The sequence below is a fragment of the Pan paniscus genome, chromosome 2, assembly GCF_029289425.2.
Source record: "Pan paniscus chromosome 2, NHGRI_mPanPan1-v2.0_pri, whole genome shotgun sequence".
Classification (NCBI taxonomy): domain Eukaryota; kingdom Metazoa; phylum Chordata; class Mammalia; order Primates; family Hominidae; genus Pan; species Pan paniscus.
In genome coordinates this window covers 168,528,563-168,547,523 of record NC_085926.1, presented here as the reverse complement: position 1 = coordinate 168,547,523, position 18,961 = coordinate 168,528,563, and the positions used below count along the sequence as shown (strand labels likewise).

Sequence of the window (18,961 nt, the reverse complement as noted above, 5' to 3'; positions counted from 1 at the left end):
AAGCCCTTGCAGTGTTTAGAAAATCTGTACTCTCCAATATGACAGCCACAAGCCACATGCGCCTATTGAGCACTTGAAAAGTGGTTCCTTGAGATATGCTGTATGTGTACACTCTGGATTCCAAGACTTAGTATGGAAAAAAAAATGTAAATATCTCATTAATAATTTTTATTGATTACGTATTGAAATACTAATATTTTCATATATTGGCTAAAATAAAATGTATTACTAAAATTAATTTCATCCATTTTTCTTTTTTTATGTGGCTACTAGAAAATCTACACATGGGGCTTGCATGATATTTCTATTGGATGGTGAAGTTTAAACAGAGAATGGTGCTCATGGGGTCTGCCTTTCCCAGTGGTGCCAGTTGAGCCATCACTCATTTCTTTTTGCTCAAATAGCAAAAAGACTTTGCAGTGGAGAAAACCCTGGGCCAGGAGACTGCAGATCCAATTGATCACTTCACCTCAGCCACCAAGTTGCTGGATGGCTTTGGTAACAATAGTGATAGTAGCAAACACTTCCATAGTTTTTTATGTATATATGGAGGCCAGGTGCTGTTCTAAACATTTGACACATGTAAATTTCTCACTAAAACTCTATGAGATGATAGAAGCTATTATTAGCTCCATTTTCTGTATGTGGACACTGAGGTGTTAAGAGGTTAAATCACAAGCCCTAAGCTCATGACTGGAAATTGGTAGAGTTAGGATTCAAAGCCAGGCAGTCTGGTTCCAAGGTCTGTGTTGTAAACCACCTCTTACCTCAAGTAATCCAAACTTGCTTGGATTCAGTTTCTTCGTCTAAGAAACAAGGTTCAGAAGACGACAAGGGTGACCACAGGCTGTGTAGATGTAAGCTGGCAGAAGCTTAGGAAAGGAAATTACATTGAAAGAGCTTCCCATCCACAAAGCTACTAAAACCCAAACCCAGTGCTTACAATAATGTCTTCCCAAATGCCCCCAAATGAAATTAACTTTTTCTCTTCTTATGCTTCATAACATTCTGATACATTACAGTCCTTCACACATCTTATCTTTCATTGCACACACACACACACACACACACACACACACACACGTGTATATATATCCATTTCCTTCATTACTGTTCAGATTTTTTAAAGGCAGGCTGTCTTACAGATCAGTGCTTTTTAACTGGAGGTTAAAATTTTGCTCCCAGAGGACATTTGGTAATGTCTGGAGAAAGTTTTGATTAACACAACTTGTGAGGTTGGAGGTATGTCGCTACTATCATCTAGTGAGTAAAGATAAAAAATGCTGCTAAGCATCCTACAAAGCGCAGGACAGCCCCCTACAACAAAGAATTATCTGGACCAAAATCTCCATACTTCCAAGAGTGAGAAACCCTGTCCTTCATTAGATCATTAGATGATCCATTGTGCCTAAAACATGCATGAAACAATAGGCACTCCATAAGTGACGAAAGATTGATTGATTGATTGATTGATTGAAAGAATAATAAATACATATTCACCTATCTGCCCTGAATGTAACTTCCTTTTGGTTAGGCTCATCAAATATGTATTCAATGCCCACTATATGCCAGGCACATTCTAGGGCTGGGGGCTAGGGGAATGCAAAGTTCTGAGGCACACGAGGCCCCTGTCCTCAGGATAGGACAGTCTCCTAGGGGAGTCAGAGTCAAAGCAGTGTGTCAAACGTTAAGTGCCCTCAATCTTGCCAGCTCTGGACAAGAGCACCACACAGAAACTTTGTGAAGACAGATGACCCAGCCAATCCTGGAGATACTCATCATTTTTTCTCAATCTTTATTTTGAAAAACGTCAAACATACAGAAAATGTGGAATAACAGTACAATACACATATTTATATACATAGTAACATTTAGATAGATAGATAGAGAAATATAAATACATACAAAATGCTTTGGAAAATAAGATGCAGACATCATGACCTCAGCCAAATACATCAGCATGCATAGGACAGACCTGCTGATTTAATCAGTCTGGAGTGGGGCCTTGGCATCACTAGTTTAAAAAATTCTCCATTTGGGTAAGGGCCAAGATAGCCGAATGGGAACAGCTCTGGTCTGCAGCTCCCAGCGAGACCAATGCCGAAGGCAGGTGATTTCTGTATTTCCAAATGAGGTACCAGTTCATCTCACGGAACTGGTTAGGCAGTGGATGCAGCCCACAGAGAGCAAGCAGAAGCAGGGCGGGGCATGGCTTTACCTGGGAAGTGCAAGGAGGCAGGGGACCTCCCTCCCCCAGCCAAGGGAAGCCATGAGGGACAGTGCTACCCACCCCGGGTACTACGCTTTTCCCACAGATCTTCGCAATCCACAGATCAATAGATTCCTTTGTGAGCCTACACCACCAGAGCCCTGAGTTTCAAGCACAAAACTGGGTGACTGTTTAGGCAGGCACCGAGCTAGCTGCAGGAGATTTTTCATACCCCAGTGGCACCTGGAACCCCAATGGGACAGGAGAACCATCCACTCCCCTGGAAAGGGGCCTGAAGTTAGGGAGCCAAGTGGTCTCACTCAGCAGGTCCCACTCCCACAAAGCCCAGCAAACCAAGAACCACTGGCTTGAAATTCTCACTGCCAGCGTAGAAGTCTGGAGTTGACCTGGGATGATGGAGCTTGGTGAGCAGAGGGGTATCCACCATCATTGAGGCTTTAGTAGGCAGTTTTCCCCCGACAGTGCGAAGGAGACTGGGAGGTTTGGACTGGGCAGATTTCACCACAGCATGGCAAAGTGGCTGTGGCCAGACTGCTTCTCTAGATTCCTGTCACCAGGCAGGGCATCTCTACAGGAAATGCAGCAGCCCCAGTCAGGGGCTTACAGATAAAACTCTCATCTACCTGGGACAGAGCACCTGGTGGGAGGGGCGGCTGTGGGCCCTGATTCAGCAGATTTAATCTTTCCTGCCTGCTGGCTCTCAAGTGAGCAGCTGATCCTGACAAGGGAGATTCTCCCAGCACAGCACACCAGCTCTGCTAAGGGACAAACTGCCTCCTCAAGTGGGTCCCTGGCCTCCGTGCCTCCTGACTGGGAGAGACCTCCCAACAGGGGTCGACAGACACCTCATACAGGAGAGCTCCAACTGGCATCTGGCAGGTGCCCCTCTGGGATGAAGCTTTCAGAGAAAGAAGCAGGCAGCAATCATTGCTGTTTTGCAGCCTCCACTGATGATACCCAGGGGAACAGTGTCTGGACCTCCAGCAAACTGCAGCAGACCTGCAGAAGAGGGGCCTGACTGTTAGAAGAAAAAATAACAAAGAGAAAGCAACAAGAAAAACAACAAAAAAGACCCGCACACAAAAACCCTATTCAAAGGTAATCAGCCTCAAAGATCAAAGGTAGATAAATCCAGGAAGATGAGGAAAGACCAGTGCAAAACTCTGAAAATTTGAAAAGCCAGAATGCCTCTTCTTCTCCAAATGATCGCAACTCCTCTCCAGCAAGGGCACAAAACTGGTTGGAGAATTAGATTGAGAAATTGACAGAAGTAGGCTTCAGAAGGTAGGTAATGACAAACTCCTCTTAGCTAAAGGAGCATGTTCTAACCCAACGCACGGAAGTTAAGAAATTTGATAAAAGGTTACAGAAATGGCTAACTAGAATAACCAGTTTAGAGAGGAACATAAATGACCTGATGGAGCTGAAAAACATAGTACAAGAACTCCGTGAAGCATACCCAAGTATCAATAGCCAAATTGATCAAGTGGAAAAAAGGATATCAGAGATTGAAGACCATCTTGTTGAAATAAGGCATGCAGATGAGAGTAGAGAAAAAAGAATGAAAAGGAATGAGCAAAGCCTCCACGAAGTATGGGACTATGTGAAAAGACCAAACCTATGACTGATTGGCATACCTGAAAGTGACAAGGAGAATGGAACCAAGTTGGAAAACACACCTCAGGATATTATTCAGCATAACTTCCCCAGCCTAGCAAGAGAGGCCAACATTCAAACTCAGGAAATACAGAGAACACTACTAAGATACTCCATAAGAAGATCAACACCAAGACACATAAGCATCAGAGTCTCCAAGGTTGAAATGAAGGAAAAACTGTTAAAGGCAGCCAGAGAAAAAGGTCAGGTTACCTCCAAAGAGAAGCCCTTCAGAATAACAGTGGATTGCTCTGCAGAAACCCTACAAGCCAGAAGACAGTGGGGGCCAATATTCAACATTCTTAAAGAAAAGAATTTTCAACCCAGAATTTCATATCCAGCCAAACGAAGCTTCATAAGTGAAGGAGAAATAAAGTCCTTTACAGACAAGCAAACGCTGAGGGATTTTGTCACCACCAGGCCTGCCTTACAAGAGCTACTAAAGGAAGTGCTCAATATGGAAAGGAAAAACTGGTACTGGCCACTGCAAAAGGCACACCAAAATATAAAGACCAATGACATTATGAAGAAGCCGCACCAAATAATGGGCAAAATAACCAGCTGGGATCATAATGGCAGGATCAAATTTACACATAATAATATAAACCTTAAATGTATACGGGCTAAATGCCCCAATTAAAAGACACAGACTGGCAAATTAGATAAAGAGTCAAGACCCATCCGTATGCTGTATTCAGGATACCCATCTCACATGCAAAGACATACATAGGCTCAAAATAAAGGGATGGAGGAATATTTGCCAAGTAAATGAAGAGGGGAAAAAAGCAAGTTGCAATCCTAGTCTCTAATGAAACAGGCATTAAACCAACAAAGATCAAAAAAGACAAAACAAGGGCATTACATAGTGGTAAAGGGATCAATTCAACGAGAAGAGCTAACTATCCTAAATATATATGCACCCAATATAGGAGCACCCAGATTCATAAAACAAGTTCTTAGAGACCTACAAAGAGACTTAGACTCCCACACAATAATAGTGGAAGACTTTAACACCCCACTGTCAATATTAGAAAGACCAATGAGACAGAAAATCAACAAAGATATTCAGGACTTGAACTCAGCTCTGGACCAAGTGGACCTAATAGAGATCTGCAGAACTCTCCACCCCAAATCGACAGAATATACGTTCTTCTCAGTGCCACATAGCACTTATTCCAAAATTATCCACATAATTGGAAGTAAAACACTTCCCAGCAAATGCAAAGGAATGGAAATCATAACAAATAGTCCCTCAGACCACAGCACAATCAAATTAGAACTCAGGATTAAGAAACTCCCTCAAAACTGCACAACTACATGGAAAGTGAACAACCTGCTCCTGAATGATTCCCAAGTAAATAACGAAATTAAGGAGGAAATCAAGAAGTTCTTTGAAGCCAATGAGAACACAGAGATAACGTACCAGAATCTCTGGGACACAGCTAAAGCAGCATTAAGAGGGAAATATACAGCACTAAATGCCCACATGAGAAAGTGGGAAAGATCTAAAATCTACACCCTAACATCACAATTAAAAGAACTAGAGAAGCAAGAGCAAACAAATTCAAAAGCTAACAGAAGACAAGAAATAACTAAGATCAGAGCAGAACTGAAGAAGATAGAGACACGAAAAACCCTTCAAAAAAATCAATGAATCCAGGAACTGGTTTTTTGAAATGATTAACAAAAGAGATAGACTGCTAGCCAGACTAATAAAGAAGAAAAGAGAGAAGAATCAAGTAAATGCAATAAAAAATGATAAAGGGGATATCATCACTCTTCCCACAGAAATACAAACTATCATCAGAGAATACTATAAACACCTCTGTGCAAATAAACTAGAAAATATAGAAGAAATGGATAAATTCCTGAATACATACACCCTCCAAAGACTAAACCAGGAAGAAGTCGAATTCCTGAATACACCAATAACAAGTTCTGAAATTGAGGCATTAATTAATAGCCTAACAACCAAAAAAAGCCCCGAACCAGACGGGTTCACAGCCGAATTCTATCAGAGGTACAAAGAGGAGTTTGTACCATTCCTTCTGAAACTATTCCAAACAATAGAAAAAGAGGGACTCCTCCCTAACTCATTTTATGAGGCCAGCATCATCCTGATACCAAAGCCTGGCACAGACACAACAAAAAAAGAAAATTTCAGGCCAATATCCCTGGTGAACATTGATGTGAAAATCCTCAATAAAATACTGGCAAACCGAATCCAGTAGTACATTAAAAAGCTTATCCACCATGATCAAGTTGGCTTCATCCCTGGGATGCAGGGCTGTTTCAACATATGCAAATTAATAAATGTAATCCATCACATAAACAGAACCAATGACAAAAACCACATGATTATCTCAATAGATGCAGAAAAGGCCTTCGATAAAATTCAACATCCCTTCATGCTAAAAACTCTCAGTAAACTAGGTATTGATGGAACGTATCTCAAAATAATAAGAGATATTTATGACAAACCCATAGCCAATATTATACTGGATGGGCAAAAACTGGAAGTATTCCCTTTGAAAACCAGTGCAAGACAAGAGTGCTATCTCTCACCACTCCTATTCAACATAGTATTGGAAGTTCCGGCCAGGGCAATCAGGCAATAGAAAGAAACAGTGCATATTGAAATAGGAAGAGAGGAAGTCAAATCATCTCTGTTTGCAGATTACATGATTGTATATTTAGAAAACCCCATTGTCTCAGCCCAAAAACTCTTTAAGCTGATAAGCAACTTCAGCAAAGTCTCAAGATACAAAATCAATGTGTAAAAATTATAAGAATTCCTATACACCAACAGTAGACAAGCAGATAACTAAATCATGAATGAACTCCCATTCACAATTGCTACAAAGAGAATAAAATATCTAAGAATACAACTTACAAAAGATGTGAAGGACCTCTTCAAGGAGAACTACAAAGCACTGCTCAAGGAAATAAGAGAGGACACAAACGAATGGAAAAACATTCCATGCCCCTAGATAGGAAGAATCAATGAAAATGGCCATATTGCCCAAAGTAATTTATAGATTCAATGCTATTCCCACCATTGGGAATCCCATCAAGCTACCATTGCCTTTCTTCACAGAATTAAAAAAAAAACTACTTTAAATTTCATATGGAACAAAAAAAGAGCTCATATAGCCAAGACCATCCTAAGCAAAAAGAACAAAGCTGGAGGCATCATGTTACCTGACTTCAAATTATACTACAAGGCTACAGTAACCAAAACAGCATGGTACTGGTACCAAAACAGATATATAGACCAATGGAACTGAACAGAGGCCTCAGAAACAACACCACACATCTATACCATCTGATCTTTGACAGACCTGACAAAAACAAGAATGGGGAAAGGATTTCCTGTTTAATAAATGCTGCTGGGAAAACTGGCTAGTCATATGTAGAAAACTGAAACTGGACCCCTTCCTTACACTTTATCCAGAAATTAACTCAAGATGTATTAAAGACTTAAATGTAAAGCCTGAAATCATAAAAACGCTAGAAGAAAATCTAGACAATACCATTTAGGACATAGGCATGGGCAAAGATTTCATGACTAAAACACCAAAAGCAATTGCAACAAAAGCCAAAATTGACAAATGAAATCTAACTAAACAAAAGAGCTTCTGCACGGCAAAAGAAACTATCATCAGAGTGAACAGGCAACCTACAGAATAGGAGAAAAACTTTGCAATCTACCCATCTGACAAAGATCTAATATCCAGAATCTACAAAGAACTTAAACAAATTTACTAGAAACAAACAACCCCATCAAAGAATGGGCAAAGGATATGAACAGACACTTCTCAAAAGAAGACATTTATGCAGCCAACAAACATATGAAAAAAAGCTCATCATCACTGGTCATTAGAGCAATGCAAATCAAAACCACAATGAGATACCATCTCACGTCAGTCAGAGTGGTGATTATTAAAAAGTCAGGAAACAACAGATGCCGGTGAGGCTGTGGAGAAAGAGGGACACTTTTACACTGCTGGTGGGAGTGTAAATTAGTTCAACCATTGTGGAAGACAGTGGGGTGATTTCTCAAGGATCTAGAACCAGAAATACCATTTGACCCAGCAATCCCATTACTGAGTATATACCCAAAGAATTATGAATCATTCTGCTATAAAGACACATGCACACATATGTTTATTGCAGCACTATTTACAATAGCAAAAACTTGGAACCAACCCAAATCCCAAATGCCCATCAATGATAGACTGGATAAAGAATATGTGGCACATATACACCATGGAATACTACATAGTCATAAAAAAGAATGAGATCATGTCCTTTGCAGGGACAAGGATGAAGCTGGAAGCCATCATTCTCAGCAAACTAACACAGGAACAGAAAACCAAACACCACATGTTCTCACTCATAAGTGGGAGTTGAACAATGAGAACACATGGACACAGGGAGGGGAACAACACATAGTGGGGCCTGTCAGGGGCTTGGGGGGGCAAGGGGAAGGAGAGCATTAAGGCAAACACCTAATGCATGAGGGACTTAAAATTTAGATGAAAAATTGATAGGTGCAGCAAACTACCATGGCACACGTATACCTATGTAACAAACCTGCACATTCTGCACATGTATCCCAAAACTTAAAGTAAAAAAAAAAAAATTCTCCATTTGGACACACAGCCAGAGTTGAGAACTTCTGGGATATAGGAACTGTAGGAACCAGAACTCTTTCGCGAAAGAGAGATGGCTTTCAGGAGGAGGTAAAGCTGAAGCTGGGAACCTGAACAAGCACAGCAGTGAGGCTGTAGAGGGAGGAGGGAAGGACTTGAGGGGAATTTAGGAGGTAATTAGAACCACCTGGTGACTGGAGCCTGGCCTGCTTCCTGGTTCCCTTTTCCCCTCTCTGGCTGGCCTGTTTCCATTTACAGGCTTACTTTCCAAGTCTCTAGAACCAAGACTGGGTGACACAAGGAGGTACTGCTCAAAATCAGATCACCCTTGCTTGGGTCCCCTTTCTGGCAGCTGCACTTCTGCTCTGTACCCATGGCGTGCCTCAGCCCTGGAATCCAATATTTGCCCCTGCCAGCCCTTGTGTTTGTGTTTGTGTCTGTATTAGCCTGTTCTCATGCTGCTAATAAAGTCATACCCAAGACTGGGTAATTTACAGAGGAAAGAGATTTAATTGACTCACATTTCAGCATGGCTGGGGAGGCCTCAGGAAACTTACAATTATGGCAGAAAGGGAAGCAAACATGTCCTTCTGCACATGGTGGCAGGAAGGAGAAGTGCCATGCAAAGGGGGAAAAGCCCCCCTTATAAAACCATCAGATCTCATGAGAACTCACTATCACAAGAAGTGATACAATTCAATCACTTTAATTCAAGTGATTGAATTGTATCACTTCACACAAGAAGTGTAACAATTCAAGATGAGATTTGGGTGGGGACACAGCCAAACCATATCAGAGTCTCAGCAACCTGACCAGAGACACATGGGCCTTCTAAGATTGGAGCCCTCATTAATCCTTCTCCCTTTATTAGAGGTTTCTTAAGCTTTTGCCTGATTTCTGAATCCTGCCTGCTCCCAGGCTTACAATTCCACCTTCTATGCACTGCTGGGCCCCTCATGCATACCAGCTGTGTCACTGGGGAGTGCACTCCTGTTGCAGTGTCCTCTAGATGCCTTCTTCCACCTGCTTAATGCACGTCCTGCCACCCCACCCACCCTGGGAGCTGGGTCTGTTTACAGGGCCCTTTCCCTTGCACTTACGACAGCCCTGGTGCACTTCCCCACTTCTGGTTTCCATCTCCTCATCTGTACACAAGCAAGACGCTTGCTTTAGTGATTCCTACAGCCTCTTTCAAGCCAAACATTCTATGATTCCCAAATCTGATCAATGATAACAGTGAGCATCAGAGTGCATGCAGAAAGTCCTTATGTTGGCTCTGGTTATCTTAAAACTTAGCCTACTAGCACATAATCTCAACATTCATAGAGGGCAAAACCATCAAGCAGGCTTGTTTTTAGTCAACGCACAAACAAAACCTGCATGGTTGGTTGATTGCATTGTTGAATAATCTCCTGGTAAGTTTCCTATTAATTTAAGTCTTCGTACCTCCAGCATTCTGGCTAATGCTTCTCTCCACTCATCTTAAGTATATTTAGCTCACTCATTGTCCTCAGTTCTGTAAATTGAAGCAAAATACCTCCATGCTCCCTCTGATTTCCACAAAGCCTGCAAAAGCAGCTACCTTTAAAGAGGTCAAAACAGAAGAGATGCCACTTAAGGACAAATGAGGTCAGGCCTGGCCCTTGGACTTGGCTCTTCAAGTTCTGCTCTGTTGGCTGTGTACAGAATAAATTTTGGCTCCCAGCTGGCTGTGGTGGCCTGGACACAGGTACACTGTGTTCATGGGCAGATCACAAGGGCCAGACCAATGATCTTTGCCAAACTCCTCACAGGCGGGAGGTTCTGAATCCCAGGGACTTCCAAGGTGGAAAGAAACTGCAGGTCGTTCAGGGCAACCCCTCTCCTTTACAAATAAGAAAATGAGGCCCAGAAATGTCAAGTACCTTCTCTGAGGTTGCACATCAAATTAGTATGTGCTCATCTATGCTGTCTCTTTCATTCTGTCTGACCTGGAAATTCTACTTTGTGGACTTTATGCCACAGATCTGCTCACACACAGGCACAGTGATGTATAAGCAAGGTTATTCACTGCAACACGGCAGCAGAGTACAACACTGGAAGCAGCTTCAGTAACCATCAGGAGAGGACTGATGTTCAATGGAATGCTAAGCACCTGTAAGGAAGACTGAAGTAGCTCTCCATGTGCTGATATGGAAAGATCTCTGAGATACCTTAGATGAAGAACACAAGGTGCTAAGCTGTGCCTATGGTATGCTACTATTTGTGTGAAAATGGAGAAAAAGGTCAAGAGTGTGTGTGTGTGTGTGTGTGTGTGTGTGTATGTGTGTGTGTGTTTGCTTACAACAGGTAGGACTTTTATCTTGTTTGCCTATAGAGAGAGGAACTGCATGGCTGGGGATGAGAGGCAGAATTTTCACCATAAAACTTTTAACTAGGCTGGGCACGGTGGCTCACGCCTGTAATCCCAGCACTTTGGGAGGCTGAGGCGGGCAGATCACGAGGTCAGGAGATCCACACCATCCTGGTTAACATGGTGAAACCCCGTCTCTACTAAAAATACAAAAAATTAGCCAGGCATGGTGGTGTGTGCCTGTAGTCCCAGCTACCCATGAGGCTGAGGAAGGAGAATTGCTTGAACTCAGGAGGCTGAGGTTGCACTGAGCCAAGATCACACCACTGCACTCCAGCCTGGGCTACAGAAAGAAACACTGTCAAAAAAAAAAAAAACAAAACAAAACCAAAAAACTTCTAACTGTTGGTGCCATATTATTACTCATTCAAAAGCTTAAGTAAACATATAGACCATGGGGCAGACTGGGGTCCAGGTAGCTTGTCCAAGGTGATTCAGCTGGCTAAATGACAGAGCTGCTCCTGGGTCCCGGTCCTCCTTATTCTTGGCATGCACATACAAAAAAAAATGCTTTCCAAAATACTTGTTAAGTTCTAGAAAGAGGGAAGTGGTCAATTCAGAAGAGGAGGGGAAATGGGGGAGGGGAGTAGAATACTGTTAAGGTGAAGACAGAAGACAAGGGGAAGAGGGAACGGGAAGCAGGAATGGAAGGAGAGTGGGCGGGAGCAGGAGCCTGTAGGAGAGAATGTGAATTTGCAGCCCGAGTGCCCTTGCAGACTCAACATGGCTCCAGCTCAACATGCGCTTGTAGCCAAGATTCATTTGCTAAGCAGCAATAGCAAGAGAGTTAGTCCAGGAAGGAGGTGGCTGAGTGCAGCCACAAGCTCTGTAGAGGGCCATGAGCTATCCAGTCGGCATCCACCTCAACTCAAATTCCACAGAATAAGCCTCTCTGGGCAGCTGTGCTCTGCCGTGTGCATGAGTTCAACAACACCACAGCCTCCCCCGAGAAATCTGCACATTCATTTTTCCAGCCTCCTGAGAGAGTGACACCTTTTGTGTGACATGACACTTTGTTTCTCCACCAGAGGTCTGACAGAACTTTCTGGGGTGTTGACTGGACACAGCCTTGGGCTGGTGCCACTGTGGCTCTGGGCAGGGGTCCTATTGAGTCAGCCATTGTCTCTTTTCCATTTTCTAAACATGCCCCTTACAGTTAAGAGAACTTGTCTGCCAGAACACCATTTTACGTACTCTCCCTCGTCAGCTCAGACCATTTTGGAGACAGGAGAAGAGAAAGGTCTTGGGGAGTCAGGCTCTGGGCTGTCTCCACCCTCTTGTGATAAGGAATGGAGCTAGCTTTCCTAACAGCTGAAGCTCAGGCTCCATTGCTGGGACTCTGTCTTACATTCTTTGGGAATCAACTCTCCTTTGTTGTCTTTCTTTTTCTCATTTGTTAAGCACAGAAGCAATTTTCTTTCTGGGTCTGTTTAGACAAACTAATGTAAACACCATGAGAAGCTTCAAACTCTCTCTGCCGATAGGCCAGCTCCATTTTGCAGTCAAAAGTCATGTCTAAGCAAGGAGCCTGATGAGTACAAGGGGAACCCTAGAGGTGCTGTGGGACCATCCTGAGGTCTCACTGTGGCCTGGCTTCCAAGGGTCTGGGTCCCCAGCCCCCAGCCATAACTGGATCACAGGCTCCAAGGCACATTGTCTCCCTGGAGGAGGTTTCAAATGGCTTGCCTCAGTCAATGCATTGTCAGAAAGGGGAGGGGAAGGCATCAAAGAAAGAGTTCATCTGACATAGGAAACCTCTTTGTGCAGAGATGACACAGTGATGCCTCAATGAACACACAAAGCATCTTTCACTAAAATCAGCCAGGCACAAAGGGGTAGCTGTGGTCTTCTAGACCCTTCTGCTCTGGTTGGCTGGTGCTGCAGCTGTGGAGGGAAGGCAGGGGTGTGGTCTCAGCGCAGGTGTAAGCCCCGTACAGGTGGGCCATGTGTGTAGGATAAGGGGAGCTCACAATGTTATGGGCCTTGGACTTGTGCAAAGACAGCCAAATTCAGAGTCCTTTGGAATATAAAAACTTTTGCTCAGTCCCACAGCTTGCCTGGTCCAAGACCAGAGAGAGGCAGTCTCGGACCTCCTACCCTGGAGCCCTCTCCAAGTCGGCACACCTTATGTAAGGTGTTCTCTCTGCCGCACCTCAGCCATTCATCCTCCATGTAGTTGCAAGATCAATCTTACTGAAAAACAGCTCTAATAACCTTACCCATCAAAAAACGATGATGACTTTCTGTTTTTACTACAGAATGATGGGCTAATTTCTTAGTAATTAACTTACTTAAAACTATGTGTAATAGGGGAAATTTTTCCAATTTTCTTATGGCAGTGAAGCTGAGGCCTGGCCCTCTGACTGCAGTTGGGAGATTTCTCCATTCCTGGTAAACTGCTCTAGCAGCATATATCTATTTCAAGCTACTTCTTAAGGCAATACATGGCACCTTTGAGCCAGGGTTTCATCTTCCATGGCAATTACTATTGGATGGTAGGACAGTCATGATCATTAATTATGAATATCTGATCTGACACAGTTTTGAGAAAGGGAATTGACTGATGGCAACTGTTCCTAGTATTTGCCATTCATACATTATAGAATCAAGAAAAAAAAGTGTGCGTGTGTGTGTGTGTACATAATCACAAACCATACTGTGTTCTCCTCATCACTAACAGTCTATTAATGTAGTCATTGCCAACAGCAACACATAGGTCCTGGTAAAGTAGTTGTCTCTGTTACAGCAGGGTGGGAAAGAGAGAAGGAGGCCCCATCACTGGGCCATGGTCAGGGAATCCATGTCTAAGTCTCATCCCTGTGACTATTATATCAGCTTCTGATAATAAAAATTTTTCTAATAAATACTGTCCTTGGAATCTCCTGTGGTGAAATTTATTCATGAATAAATGAGAAGGAGCAGGAAGCATTGGCTGGTAATACAATGCAGAGTAATTCTGAAATGAATGGAGAGGGTGACATCTCAGGATGTTCAAGCATGGCACAAGCGTGATCTTAGCTGTAAAATTAACTCTGTCACCCCACAACATTCCCACATTCTGGGTTTCACTTTCTCCTACAACAAAACTCAATCTTGCCCCATCGTTTTCAAGCCTCCGTTGAGACTTAAATCATTAGTACCTGGTCCAACACTGGTTCTGGGAGAATGTACCGGCATTGTTGGGTTCTGCATGCTCTAACCCAACCTCGGAAGACCAGTTGGTTCTGGGAAAACTCTTATCTGCCTCCATCAACCACTCATGTTATCTAGGCTGAGCCACTTTCCCCAGGAAAATCTTTAAACTTCTTTCCAGTTCAGACCGACTGCTTGGATGTGGCCCACAGTGAATCCAGCCTGGGCCATCATGGTACTCCAAGTGGCTTCATTTTCCATAGAGCTTAGTGTCCAGTAAATACCCAGGCATTTCCGAATTTCACCCCATTAAAACTGAAGCCTTTCTTGTGAAAACAGGAGGAAATTATAGTCACTAATCTGAGATCAGGTGACAGTTACACTCCTCTGTAGACCAGGGGCCAGCTTGCTGATAGTCATCTTTTCTGAAGTCAGACCAGGACCTTAGGTCTTTAGGAGAAGGCCCAAATCTAATTTAGCAGAGGGATAAGACACCAGCTTGCCAACACAGCATCTCCAAGTCCCTTATTTCTCTAGGCAGACATCTGCTACGTTTGGCTTCAAGTGTTGTCTGTCAGTTAATAGCAATGAAGTTACTCCTGAGGCTCCAATATGTGACAGATTTGTGCTTATTCATTTCCCTTTCCTTCATTACAAATGGTTTGATTATAATTAGTGTACTCCATGGAGTGCTATTGGATTTTAGAATCTTTAATTATCTATAGTAAATATATTTCCTTTTTATACCAAAATACTTGGTAAATTGGTGTTTAGTTGAAATGTCCTGTCAGCCTCATAAATAAATAACAGTTTGCGCTCCAGTGGTTGGCCACATTCTGGACATCTTCTCAGAGTGGAAGCCTGGGGTGGGAGATGGAGGATGGAGGGTGAGAAATATCCTGACCTCTTCCCTTGTTGCACTGACTTGGGTGGTCTGGGCTTAGTAAAGCACTTCTAACCTTGGACTTGTGTTTTCCCAAAGCAAGTGGAAAAGCATCATCAGCTCTCAGTTGAGGAGCTTTGGCTTGGACTTTTGGCCATGAGCACAATTAATCAACAGGTTATGCAAATTAGATGGTAATTAATTCCTGGTAGCAGGCACATTTCCATTCAGACTGCTGCATATGCTGTGTGGTGATCAATTTGGTCTCCAAGGAAGCCCTGCTTCTTCTTCCAATGTTGTGGGCCTTGGACTTGTGCAAAGACAGCCAAATTCAGAGTCCTTTGGAATATAAAAACTTTTGCTCAGTCCCAACAGCTTGCCTGGCCCAAGACCAGAGAGAGGCAGTCTGGGACCTCCTACCCTGGAGCCCTCTCCAAGTCTGCACACCTTATCTAAGGTGTTCTCTTTGCCACACCCCAGCCATTCATCCTACATGTGGTTGCAAGATCGATCTTCCCGAAAAACAGCTCTACTCATGTTACTTAGCCATCGGTAAACTATGATGACTTCCTGTTTTTACTACAGAATGGTGTGCAAATTTCTTAGTAATTAACTTGGTAATTAAAACTATATGTGGTAGGAGAGAAATTTCCAATTTTCTTACAGCAGAGAAGCTGAGGCCTGGCCCTCTGACTGCAGATGGAAAGTTTCTCCATTCCTGGTAAACTGCTCTGGCAGCATATATCTATTTCAAGCTACTTTTTAAGGCAATACATGGCACCTTTGAGCCAGGGTTTCATCTTCCATGGCAATTACTATTGGATGGTAGGACAGTCATGATCATCAATTATAAGTATCTGATCTGACATAGTTATGAGAAAGAGAATTGACTGATGGCAACTGTTCCTAGTATTTGCCATTCATACGTTACAGCATCAAGAAAAAATGTGTGTGTGTGTGTGTGTACAAACTATACACAGTTCTCATCACTAACAGTCTATTAATCAGTGGGCCCAAAAAATACATTGGCTGCCCCATAATTGCAAACAGGGCCTGTGGACTCAGGGCTAGCAGCTAGATGGAGATCACAGTGAAGACTGGGAATGCCTATTGGGAAGGTGCTCCAGCCAAAGAATTCAAGGGACCAGAGGTCAAGAAAGAGCAGAGAATCAAAGCTGGGCCCCTTGTGGGGAGGCCGAAGTCAGGCAAAACAAGTGACAAAGAAGGCGGTAAGTGCAAGCTGAGCAATTATGTGAACAGAGGCAGAAAAAAGGAACTTTGGAACTGAAGAAAGCTGTTCCATGGCTTGTGTCATTTCAGAGTACTAAAATGTCACCTTCTCAGAATGGCCCTCCCTGGTGTTCCTGGCTAAAAGAGTAGGTTCTGAGACTCTCCTTCTGAAACTTGCTTTATTGTTGTTCATAGCTCTTTTCTCCGTCTAATAAGATATTAATTTTTCATTTCCTTGTGTGTTTATTATTTGTAACCCCCAGCAGAGTGTAAACTCACTATAAGTGGAGACATTTTCTTGTTCACTCTGGTGTCCCCAATGCCTAAGACAGCTCCTAGGACAAAGTAGAGTTTCAATAGATATTTGCTGTCTGAATGATGAACTCACTTAACAGATGAGGAAAGTGGGGTTCAAAATGAGGAGTGGCTTACAGAGGTCAGGAGAGCTGTAAACATCCTGCGATGCAGAGGATCCCCCCCCCAGCACCTACAACCGAGACTTAGCCAGCCCAAAATGTCAGTGGTGCCCAGCTGAGAAACACTGGGCTACACAGACAGGATGGGAGGTTGGCAATGGAAGAGGAGGGTGTGGAGAGGATGTGCATGACCCAGACCTTGGATGATGGGAACATTTGCACATATGGAGATGAGGAAGAGCTGGCGAGGGAGGAAATTAAACATCTGTCCGCCATCCCCAGTGTGTGGCCTCCCTCATTTTGTGCCTAGCACTCCCTCCCTGAAGTTGTGCGAACCAAAAATGTCTCCAGACATTGGCAAATGTCCCCTGGAGGACAAAATTGCCTCTGGTTGAGAACTGCTGGAGTCTAGCCAAAGTTAGCTCTCCCCTCTCCTTCCTCAGAACTCCAACCTCACTGTGGGAGACACTTCTTAAAGGCCGGGCACTGCTTAACTTGCTCATCTTCTCTCCTGCTGGGTGGTGAGCTCTTCATCCTGACCCTGGAGGCATTTCTCTCACGCGTGGGAGTAAGGGGCATCAGGGCATCAGTTTCTAAAGCACTTGGTAACCTTTGGAGGAGAAATAACCTAATTTAGAGCCAAACAGAAATAAATTAAGACTCTAGAGATAGTCTGGATATCACTGGCTGCCATAAAATTGTGATGACATTAAGCCATCCTGCTAGATTGATTTGTAAATGATGCTAACATAGCTCTGATATTATAAGGAAGGCATTTGAAATAAAAGACAAACAACTCTCTATTTATCACTGCTGAACATTTGAAGGAAAGCTGGAAAAGGAAAGAAGCATTGAGGGCAGAAATCCAAGAGACTTGATTGACAGTTCAGACAATAGTCCCTGAGGGGCACCCTCAGAAGCTCAAGGCTACTTTATTTAGCATTTAAAGATGTTGCTATCTGTCCATTCAAAGGAAAAAAATAACCTTTTTTGTGTGGTTTGATGTTCTTTCTTTCTGGTTTAAGATTCAGCACATCACCCAGAGGGGTGAATTTCATCAAAATATTTTCCTCAAATGATCTACAGTTCCATTTTGTAATATGTTGCCACCCACGTCAATAGCTATTGATATTCTGTAATTTTCAGTGACTAGCTGAAGCTCTCCCATGCACTACACTAATCCAGCTGCTTGTTATAGGTAAAAATAAAGGAAGTGATTATTACGCTGGTGGAAAACTCAGTTGCAGCTCAAAGACTACATAACTATAAATTGCAGAAGGATTAGGAATTCATGGTTGGGTAGAACAATTATAGGTCAGCAATTTCAGGTTAAATTGCTTATTGCCAGGTGGAAGTGGAAGATACTGCCATGCAAAATCAATTTACCTTGAAAATAATTAGTGAGATGCAAACACCTGGAGATGGGAAATTCGTTTGAAATTAATTATTGCTGCTCAAATCTAGCCAGTCTCTTTCAGCAGCAAGGACTGTCTGCAGATGGAGATTTCACTGAATTGAGTGCTGCTTGAAAGGATCTGTTGGATTCTCATCTAAAATCAGCTTGAGTTTAGCATTATAGGGGAAAGCTCATGCTGTACAAAGAGCTTAATAGTCAGGATTAGATGGGTTTCTGAATGCACAGGGAAGAGAAAAATGGGAAGCAATATGTGAACTGAACAATCAAGTCAGATTTAGAGGCCTTAGCCTGGTCTAGTAACCCAGTTAACTGCCAATTCCTTTACGTGGATGAGGAAAGATGAATGTCTCCTTTACTCACCATATGCAACACACCCTCAGTCATTGAAGACAGAAACATTGAACGGAGTGACACATTGCTTTTCCATGTGCAATTCGCTGTATCTTTACTGGAGAGCATTCCGAGTACTGAGGCAGAAGTTGTGAAGTCAGTTAAAATCACCAGCAATGGTTGGCAAGGAAATTTGAACAATAAAGAAGCTGAGACTCTAAACACACCCCACAAGACTGGGTCTCACATCCCTGAAGGGAGGGGAAATTAGATAGGGCAGGTGGTTTTATTGCATTGAGGTATACTTTGTCCTTTAGAGTCATTTCTATCATCTATGCTAAAGACAGAAATGAAAACCGGTTCTGCAGACATGCAGCTGGTCCTGTATCACACAACGCTCCAGTGAGTTGAAGAGGGCAGATCTGCATGAAAACACAACCAAAAGAACAGGTAAAAACAGCCACAACTCACCAAATGACCAGAGGGACTGTTGTCTTTGGTTTGTGGTCTTTCTGCTTCTGTAGGATCAGCCAAAGTAGTCAGTCCTTGGAGACCAATTGGAGTCCCCTTTGTTTCTGCTTCTGTGGCTGCAGCTTGGATAGAGATGACTTGCTCAGGCT

General features: G+C 43.1%; 1 long non-coding RNA gene across 2 annotated transcripts in view; it reads right to left on the bottom strand.

Annotated features, from left to right (window-relative positions):
• Positions 1-17,895: 17,895 nt before the first annotated feature.
• LOC112439286 (uncharacterized) overlaps positions 17,896-18,961 on the bottom strand; it is a 167,822-nt gene continuing 166,756 nt past the window's right edge. Inside the window, exons 3-4 of one of the 2 annotated variants that reach the window (XR_004670830.2) lie at positions 18,813-18,959; positions 17,896-18,478 (exon numbers count right to left, since the gene is read on the bottom strand). This is a non-coding gene — a long non-coding RNA (uncharacterized LOC112439286). The other variant, XR_010111469.1, reaches the window with a different exon arrangement.